This window comes from Phoenix dactylifera, chromosome 18, assembly GCF_051530095.1.
Source record: "Phoenix dactylifera cultivar Ajwa chromosome 18, Ajwa_hap1_PhDact_Kaust_v1.1, whole genome shotgun sequence".
Lineage (NCBI taxonomy): Eukaryota > Viridiplantae > Streptophyta > Magnoliopsida > Arecales > Arecaceae > Phoenix > Phoenix dactylifera.
This window is the reverse complement of record NC_143207.1, coordinates 7,223,055-7,234,222: the sequence shown is the minus strand read 5'-3', so window position 1 is coordinate 7,234,222 and position 11,168 is coordinate 7,223,055.

The following is an 11,168-nucleotide window of genomic DNA, read 5'->3' as shown; positions in this document are numbered from 1 at the left end:
AGATATATGGGTCCATGCAGTGTAGATTGGCTGCAGTAGGTTCAGTGTAGGAGTAGGATATGCACCTATATGGAATCTATCGACCTTGATAGATAAGGAGAGATCCTATGTGATTTATAAGACTGAGTTCGTAAGACCTCGGCCGGGGTAGTATACATAGTGGAGAAAGAGTTTTCCACTCTCGAACTTAAGTCGAATAAATCTTGACATATGACGGACGATGGGGTTTGACGACTTGTCCATGACCTCCGTCCTGTAGGGATCCACGATAGTAGGACTGTATCATACGATAACTGCACCTAGAGGTTCATCATTCCATTCTGCTGGGTAGCCACTATATGCTGCTAGGTGTCACTGGTGGATGGTGAGACTCACAGAGAATATCATAATGATTGATAAACCCTAATGAGTTGAGTTGGAACTGTTCTTGTTAGAAAACCCCGATCATGCCGCTGAAATTTAAAAAAATTCAGATGCAGCGGAAGAGGCATGCGCGGGATCAACCGTTCATCGCATGAACGTTGTTCAAAAACCGTTCGTAGATAGATAAGGATTAAAAACTTTTAAAACCTTTAGAAGATCAGATCTTCACCTTGTGCGGGTAGATGATCACCGCAAACTAAAGTTCGTGGTTTATGATGAAGGTTCGCTTGAAGCCGTTCAAGTGCCCGGCCTCTACAAGTATCCACACGAAGCAGAAATCGATCAAAGCTTCCTTATCTCCCCGGGGTGCTAGCTCCCTTGCAGAGACAACTTTGGATGGCTGATTTCCTCTCTTTCAATCAACCCTTGATTGTGCTTGAGAGGAGGAAGAAGAAGGAGGAATAGAGAGAAGCGGAACGAAGCCTGCAGCCTTCTTTTATTCTCCCTGCGTTGGAAGGAGGAAGAGAGGAGGAGGAGGCCGCCACCCTTCTTCTTCTTTTGCTCTTGCTTGCGGCTGAACCAAGGAAGAGGAGAGGGAGGCCACGGCTTGGAGGGGAGAGGGCTTCACTTGCATTAGGGCGTCAGCCCCCTTTTCACCTCCTTATAAAGCATCTAGGGCTCCTACAAGTTAGGAGCCCTAGACCTTTTTCCAAGAGGGGCGCCGGCCCCTCTTGTGTTGCCGCACCCATCAAAAAGGAGAGGGGCTGATGCCCCTCTTGCTTGGTTAACCTAATCCTCCTCCAAGGAGGATTAGGTGTCCCTCTTATGGTTTAGCCCTAATCTAATTAGGGTTTAACCAAATCATGAATCAATCGGGTTCAATCTTTGTTAGTCCTAATCCAATTAGAACTTGAATGAACCATGACTCAATTGAACTCTTCAATCCTAACCGAATTAGGAGTCATGTTGATTCATGAGATTAATAATTAATTGGGACTTAAGAAATCCTAATCCAATTAGGACTTTTTTTAATTTTAGTCCTAATCCAATTAGGACTCTAATTTGAATCCGAAGTCCTAATCCGATTAGGACTCTAGGAATCCTACTTCAAGTAGGAATCCAATTTTAATTCAAAACTCCTAATCTAATTAGGATTGTAGGAATCCTATTCCAAGTAGGAATCTCAGTCCTACTCCAACTAGGATTCCCAGTCCTAATCCAATTAGGACTCTAGGAATCCTACTCGAAGTAGGATTTGTGTTTAAGTCCAATTAATTAATTTCCTTTGTTCCTTCTTCAACTGAAAATCAATCGAATTGATTACTTGTGATTCCTAATCACGATTCAACCAACGAATCGGTCAATACTTCTAGTGTGTGTGACCCCATAGGTTCTACTCTGACTGGTAGTGAGATATATTATGATCTCTATCACAATATCATTGAAAACTCCTTTCAATGGATTGGAACGATTCCAACTCTACTCATTAGGGTTTATCGATCATTGAGATAATTCCTATGAGTCCCACCATCCACCAGTGACACCTAGCAGCATGTAGTGGCTACCCAGTAGAATAAAATGATGAACCTCTAGGTGCAGTTATCATGTGATACAGTCCTACTATCGTGGATCCCTACAGGACGGAGGTCATGGATAACTCGTCAAACCCCCTTCGTCTGTCATATGTCAAGATTTATTCGACTTGAGTTCGTTAGTGAAAAACTCTTTCTCCACTTTATATTACTGCCCTGGCCAAGGTCTTAGAACTCAGTCTAACAAATCACATAGGATCACTCCTCTTCTATCAAGGTCGATAGATTCCATGTAAGTGCATACCCTACTCCTACAGTGAACTTAATGCAGCCAATCTACACTACAAGGACCCATATGACTAGAGACCATGTATACGTGTAGTCAAACTACAATAATCTCACTGTGAGTAGCTGAAGCACCGCAGGTCAAAGGACCAGTCATACTACTGCAACATCAAGCAAGTCACTGACGAGTGGATAGACATCCAAGTGACTTCTTGTCTTGGTCACGCTCAGTACCCTTGTTCTCTAACAAGCACCTGCACTATCACTTCAGTGTTCCTACACTATGGACTCAAGTCTCGTCCATCCTATAAGAAAGTGATCTGTGCACTGATCGGATCGATCACCGTCCTCGTGATGATCCATTGATCAGGAGCATTTAGAAATTAATCACCAATGATACATGGCTCAAATTCTCAACTCTTGAGAATATGCATCATCATCTTATTAATTTCTTGGACGATTCATAGACACATAAATAATATGAATGAAAAGATGCCTTTTATTCATTCAATAATAAATAGTCAAGTACAAAATTATGTCCCTAGAATTAACAATGTGTCAGCCAGATTGGTTTCTAGGGCATACATCTAACAATCTTCCACTTGCACTAAAGCCAATCAGTCATATATCTAAGCCCCATCTTCTTAAGGTGGGCTTCAGTCTTTTGCTGACTTAGTTGCTTAGTGAACGGGTCTGCCACGTTATCCGCGGAGTCTATTCTCTGCACCTCTACATATTTCTTCTCAACATAGTCGCGTATGAGGTGGAAGCGCCGCTCTATGTGCTTGGACTTCTGATGAGACCTTGGCTCCATAGCTAGTGCTATGGTGCCAATGTTATCACAGTAAAGTGTTATGGCATCTAATGACATTACACCTAACTCTGCAATGAACTTTTAACCAGACGGTTTCCACTGCACCCTTAGATACGGCTTAACATTCAGCTTCTAAGGTAGAATCTATAATGATCGGTTGTTTGGAACTCTTCCAATTTATTGAACCACCATTGCACATTTCTGATGTAGACTTTCTATCATCAATATGTGTGCATCCTTCTACCTTCAACTCTGATCTTCTCCCAAAGACCAAGAACATGTCCTTAGTTCTTCTCAAGTACTTAAGACTGTTCTTCACAGCTATCCAGTGCTTTTTGCCTGGATCTGATTGACATATGCTCGTGACATTCACAGCATGTACTATATCAAGTTATGTACATAGCATGGCATACATGAGGCTCCCTATTGCTAATGCATAGGAGATCTTGCTCATGCGTTGAATCTCTTCAGATGTGTTGGGGCACATCTTCTTGTAGAGATTAATTCCATGCCTTAGGGGTAAGAGACCCCTTTTAGAGTTTTCCATGTTGAACCTTTTCAGCACTTCCTCTATGTACATCTTCTGTGATAGGCCAAGCATCCTTTTAGATCTATCTCTATAGACCTTTATTTCCAAAATATAGGATGCTTCCCCAAGGTCTTTCATGGAGAACCTTTTCGACAACCAGACCTTGACCGAGGTTAGCATGGGAATATCATTCCCTATTAGGAGGATGTCGTACAGTACGAGAAATACGACAGTACTCCCACTAACCCTTTTGTAAACACACGGTTCCTCTTCGTTTTTGATGAAATTAAACGTTTTGATTGCATCATCGAAACGAGTGTTCCAACTCCGAGATGCTTGCTTTAGTCCATAGATGGACCTTTGCAGCTTGCAGACCTTGTGATCTCCATCACTGGAAGTGAAATCCAAAGGTTGTTGTTCCATATAGATATCTTCATCAAGATATCCATTCAGGAAAGCAGTTTTCACATCCATCTGCCAGATTTCATAATCATGAAATGCTGCAATGGCAAGCTATGTTCGGATGGATTTCAGCATGGCTACAGGTGAAAAGGTCTCCTGATAGTCAATGCCCTCGCGCTGACTATACCCTTTCGCCACAAGCCTTGCCTTATAGGTCTCTACCTCTCCATCCAAATCTATCTTCCTTTTGTAGATCCATTTGCATCCAATAGGTACAATACCTTGTGGTGGATCTACTAAGGTCCAGACTTGGTTGGAATGCAAGGAGTCTAACTCTGACTTCATAGCTTCCAACCATTTCTCGGAATCGATATCAGATATCGCCTCGTCGTAGGTTTTGGGATCCTGCGTGTGATCCCTATCTCCCACTAGGAACATTTCCTCGGTATCCTCTTCTAGTATACCTAAGTATCTATCGGGAGGATGGGACACCCTACTAGATCTGCGAGGTGGTTGAGGGATATCGTGTACTGGCTCTGTATGAATGGGTTCGATAGGATCCATGATTCGTTGCTTTTCAGAGACTTTCTCTTCAAGCTCAATTTTCCTCCTACTGCCTCTATCAAGGATAAACTAGTTTTTCCAAGAAGATGGCATGACGACTCACAAACAAATTGTGATCCTCTGAGACGTAAAAATTGTATCCTAATAACTCTTTAGGATATCCTATAAAACGAGCATTTATGGTCCTAGCCTCTAACTTGTCTGCCTGTAGTCTCTTGACGTGGGCCGGACATCCCCAAATCTTGAGATGACCAAGACTTGGTTTCTTACCATGCCATATCTCATACGGTGTGGTAGGAATGGATTTAGAGGGAACTCTATTCAGTAGGTATACTGCGGTAAGTAAGGCATCTCCCCAAAGAAACATCGGTAAATCAGTGAAGCTCATCATGGACCGGACCATATCCAATGGAGTCTGATTTCTCCTCTCTGACACCCCGTTGAGTTGAGGTGTACCCGGAGGAGTCCATTGAGAGACTATGCCATTGTCCTTGAGATAGTCCCGGAATTCTCTACTAAGGTATTCTCCTCCTCGATCTGATCGAAGAGCCTTAAGGGGTTTTCTAGTTTGTTTTTCTACTTCATTTCTGAATTCTTTGAACTTTTCAAAAGATTCAGATTTGTGTCTCATAAGATACACATACCCATACCGTGAATAATCATCGGTAAAGGTAATGAAGTACGAATAACGTCCCCTGGCTAGCACATCGAATGGGCCACATACATCTGTATGTACTAGGGTAAGTATTTCAGTGGTCCTCTCCCCATGTCCTACAAAGGGCAATCTAGCCATTTTTCCTTGAAGACAGGATTCGCAAACTGGATATGACTCGGAAGTCAATGAGCCGAGAAGCCCATCTTTATCCATTTTGTTCATTCTGTCCTCTCCAATATGGCCAAGCCTGAGGTGCCACAAATATTTTTGGTTTATCTCATCCCTGGATCTCTTGGATCCTTTGGCATTCACTTCCTGCACAGTAATATTTACAGATACATTCATATGCAAATGATAGAGACTGTCAATCATAAAACCACGTGCCACTATTTTATTTCTGAAATAAATAGAACAACAGTCTTTGTCAAATGTAAAAACATGACTTTCCTGTGCTAGACATGAAACAAAAATCAAATTTCTGCTAGCAGCAGGTACATAATATCAGTCTCTAAGTAATAAACTAAAATCAGACGGTAGTCGCAGAGGGTAGGTGCCCACAGCCACAGCAGCAACTTTTGCCCCGTTGCCAACCCGAAGGGTTACCGCACCTTCCGCCAGCCTTCTACTTTTCTTTAGACCCTGCATGGTAGTGCATAGATGAGCACTAGAACCAGAATCTATAACCCAACTAGAAGTAGAAGAAACCGTTAGATTAGTTTCAATTATGAGCAAGTCTATACCTTCTGAAGGTATGTCACCTTTCTTGTTCTTCAGGCTCTCGAGGTATGAAGGACAGTTCCTCTTCCAGTGGCCGTCGACATTGCAGTGGAAACATTTTCCTTTGTCATTAGCCTTTTTCTTTTGAACTTCCTTCTTTGGCTTCTTGTCTTTCTTTTGCTTCTTAGCAGGCTTCTTTTTTTTCCAAGTAGACTTTCTCTTGGAACCAGAAGTCAACTCAGCAGCAAGGACATTGCCCCTTGAACCTTTCAAGGCTCCCTCAGCAGTTACCAACATATTTATCAGTTCAGTCTTAGTGCATTCAATCTTATTCATGTGGTAGTTTACTATAAACTGACCAAATGAATCAGGAAGTGACTGTAGGATCAAATCCACTTGCAATTCCTTGTGCATGTTCATTCCGAGCTTCCCAAGCTCCTCTAAGTCCTTGATCATAGTCAGACCGTGATCATGGACAGACTGCCCTTCGCGCATCTTTGTCTTGAAGAGCCTCTTGGACACTTCAAAACGAGCTGTGCGACTCTGCTCACCATACAACTCTTGCAGATGTGCTAGTATGTCCCTAGCAGTCTTGAGATTCTCATGCTGGCATTGGAGTTCATTGGACATGGATGCCATCATATAGCACTTGACTCTAATGTCATCATCCATCCACTTTTGATGCATCTGTCGCTGAACATCAGTAGGACGTGTTGGTAGTGTGGGGATATCTGAATCGAGTATATAGCCTATTTTCTCACAGCTCAAAATAATTTTGAGGTTTCTAAGCCAGTCCTTGTAATTGGTTCCGGTCAATCGGTTGGTCTCAAGAATACGGGTCAAAGGGTTTGAGGCTGACATTGTATATGCAGAGAGTAAAGATTCTAGTTAGACTTTTATACTTGATCCTAATCTGTTCTAAGGTCTTTTAGAACAAATGTAACTCCCACTATTTTCTCAAATTTCTCACACTCCCCTGGTAGGAAAACGGAAATCCCACACGACTAGGATTTCTAGTGGGTACTGCGGTCCCACCGATTTACATGCCACCTTACCTAACAGTTATTGGTGACACATAGATTGATGAATGTACAACTCTTGTACAATGTTTCTCAAGCATGTTGCAGTGTAACTTGGTCTCTAAGTCATGAAAACCTCACCTAACAGTTATTGGTCCCATTTCTTAGTTAAGTCAGACCCACCGTATAACCGTAGGAATAAAGTCGTCATTGGGTCCTCACCTAACAGTTATTGGTGCCCAACCCCACCTTTACCCTACAACATCTCATGTCTATAGAGAGGTCCAGCCCCCCGATGCAACTTGACCACTGTATCCAGCCGAGACAAATCAACATCAGAAATGCCTTAGCAGCTCTACTACAGTGGAAGACCTATTGACTTAATATTGGTTAATCAGGTCTTAGTGTTTGCAACTTGAGCTCTTCATAAGAGGTAATCGAACAATTGGCCAGGTAAGCAGGTGGGAGGCTCCCCTTACTCAGAGAGTAAGGTCCTAATTAAGTAACCACCTTTCATGCTTTCCTAGACACCAATTAGATCAATTAATCTAATATGACTTGCTCATGTTGGTTCACTCTCGACTTGATTGAGGAGGTTTTAATTAAGGTCTCAATTGGGTTTGCTACATCACATGTAAACCTATCTACCCGGCTTTCATTCACATAACATGCAAACGGCACATCACAGGCAGTTATAATCGCAGTAGTAAATAAAGCTAAACTTTAAATAAGTGATGATCATGGATTCTAATTAGGTCGTATTACAAGCACATGTACGTCAATCGATCAATTGGTCTTCAACTCTTGAATTGGTTCCAAGCCTCCTTGATTTGATCCTTGACCAACTCTTAGTCCAATCGCCATCAACCGCTTAGACCCCTGCTCATCTCATGCATCATCTTCGACTTGATCGTTGACGTACATCACATCACAGAAATACAACCAGATATAAAATAAAAATAAAAATAAATTACATCTCCCTTTTAGGAGGCACGCAGGCCTCTCAAAATATTAAATAAGATGCATGCAAGCATCTGAAAAATTACATGACATTACAGATCACATCGCAGGTCATTACATTTGATACCAAAAGGGTTTGAATCCTATGATCATCACCACATGCAGCAATTATAATTTTCAGATCTGAAAACTAATTGATTATCTTATGACATAGGTTGCTGATCATGCTAATCATGATTCTAAACTTTGTAATCCCATTAACAATGCAATTAGAATCATCTTTTTATCACATAAAAATCAGCATGCAAAAATCAGCACCCTAGAAAAAATCTGCATGCAGAAAATTTTCAGCATGCATGATCATTCAATTTTCAGATCTAATAAGACTATTAATAATTAATCCTTACCTTAATCTACGATGCCTAGGCTCTGATACCACTGTTAGAAAACCTCGATCATGCCGCTGAAATTTAAAAAAATTCAGATGCAGCGGAAGAGGCATGCGTGGGATCAACCGTTCATCGCATGAACGTTGTTCAAAAACCGTTCGTAGATAGATAAGGATTAAAAACTTTTAAAACCTTTAGAAGATCAGATCTTCACCTTGTGCGGGTAGATTATCACTGCAAACTAAAGTTCGTGGTTTAGGATGAAGGTTCGCTTGAAGCCGTTCAAGTGCCCGGCCTCTACAGGTATCCACACGAAGCAGAAACCGATCAAAGCTTCCTTATCTCCCCGGGGTACTAGCTCCCTTGCAGAGACAACTTTGGATGGCTGATTTCCTCTCTTTCAATCAACCCTTGATTGTGCTTGAGAGGAGGAAGAAGAAGGAGGAATAGAGAGAAGCGGAACGAAGCCTGCAGCCTTCTTTTATTCTCCCTGCGTTGGAAGGAGGAAGAGAGGAGGAGGAGGCCGCCACCCTTCTTCTTCTTTTGCTCTTGCTTGCGGCTGAACCAAGGAAGAGGAGAGGGAGGCCACGGCTTGGAGGGGAGAGGGCTTCACTTGCATTAGGGCGTCAGCCCCCTTTTCACCTCCTTATAAAGCATCTAGGGCTCCTACAAGTTAGGAGCCCTAGACCTTTTTCCAAGAGGGGCGCCGGCCCCTCTTGTGTTGCCGCACCCGTCAAAAAGGAGAGGGGCTGATGCCCCTCTTGCTTGGTTAACCTAATCCTCCTCCAAGGAGGATTAGGTGTCCCTCTTATGGTTTAGCCCTACTCTAATTAGGGTTTAACCAAATCATGAATCAATCGGGTTCAATCTTTGTTAGTCCTAATCCAATTAGAACTTGAATGAACCATGACTCAATTGAACTCTTCAATCCTAACCCAATTAGGAGTCATGTTGATTCATGAGATTAATAATTAATTGGGACTTAAGAAACCCTAATCCAATTAGGACTTTTTTTAATTTTAGTCCTAATCCAATTAGGACTCTAATTTGAATCCGAAGTCCTAATCCGATTAGGACTCTAGGAATCCTACTTCAAGTAGGAATCCAATTTTAATTCAAAACTCCTAATCTAATTAGGATTGTAGGAATCCTATTCCAAGTAGGAATCTCAGTCCTACTCCAACTAGGATTCCCAGTCCTAATCCAATTAGGACTCTAGGAATCCTACTCGAAGTAGGATTTGTGTTTAAGTCCAATTAATTATTTTCCTTTGTTCCTTCTTCAACTGAATATCAATCGAATTGATTACTTGTGATTCCTAATCACGATTCAACCAACGGATCGGTCAATACTTCTAGTATGTGTGACCCCATAGGTTCTACTCTGACTGGTAGTGAGATATATTATGATCTCTATCACAATATCATTGAAAACTCCTTTCAATGGATTGGAACGATTCCAACTCTACTCATTAGGGTTTATCGATCATCGAGATAATCCCTGTGAGTCCCACCATCCACCAGTGACACCTAGCAGCATGTAGTGGCTACCCAGTAGAATAGAATGATGAACCTCTAGGTGCAGTTATCATGTGATACAGTCCTACTATCGTGGATCCCCACAGGACAGAGGTCATGGATAACTCGTCAAACCCCCTTCGTCTGTCATATGTCAAGATTTATTCGACTTGAGTTCGTTAGTGGAAAACTCTTTCTCCACTTTATATTACTGCCCTGGCCAAGGTCTTAGAACTCAGTCTAACAAATCACATAGGATCACTCCTCTTCTATCAAGATCGATAGATTTCATGTAAGTGCATACCCTACTCCTACAGTGAACTTAATGCAGCCAATCTACACTACAAGGACCCATATGACTAGAGACCATGTATACGTGTAGTCAAACTACAATAATCTCACTGTGAGTAGCTGAAGCACCGCAGGTCAAAGGACCAGTCATACTACTGCAACATCAAGCAAGTCACTGACGAGTGGATAGACATCCAAGTGACTTCTTGTCTTGGTCACGCTCAGTACCCTTGTTCTCTAACAAGCACCTGCACTATCATTTCAGTGTCCCTACACTATGGACTCAAGTCTCGTCCATCCTATAAGAAAGTGATCTGTGCACTGATCGGATCAATCACCGTCCTTGTGATGATCCATTGATCAGGAGCATTTAGAAATTAATCACCAATGATACATGGCTCAAATTCTCAACTCTTGAGAATATGCATCATCATCTTATTAATTTCTTGGACGATTCATAGACACATAAATAATATAATTGAAAAGATGCCTTTTATTCATTCAATAATAAATAGTAAAGTACAAAATTATGTCCCTAGAATTAACAATGTGTCAGCCAGATTGGCTTCTAGGGCATACATCTAATAGTTCCAACCCATTGAAAGGAGTTTTTTCAATGATGTTGTGATAGAGATCGCAATATATCTTACTACCAGTCAGAATAGAACCTATGGGGTCACACACACTAGAAGTATTGACCGATCCAATGTTTGAAAAGTGATTATGAATCACGAGTAATCAATTCGATTGATAATCAGTAGAAGAAGGAATAAAGGGAATAAATTAATTGGACTTAAATACAAATCCTACTTAGATTCCTGCAGTCCTAATTGTATTAGGACTGGGAGTCCTACTTGGAGTATGACTGGGAGTCCTACTTGGAGTATGACTGGGAGTCCTACTTGGAGTATGACTGGGAGTCCTATTTGGAGTAGGATTCCTACAATCCTAATTGAATTAGGATTTTGAATTCAATTTGGATTCCTACTTAGAATAGGATTCCTAGAAATCCTAATTAGATTAGGACTTCGGATTCAAATAAGAGTCCTAATTGGATTAGGACTAAAATTAAATAAGTCCTAATTGGATTAGGACTAAAATTAGATAAGTCCTAATTGGATTAGGATCTCC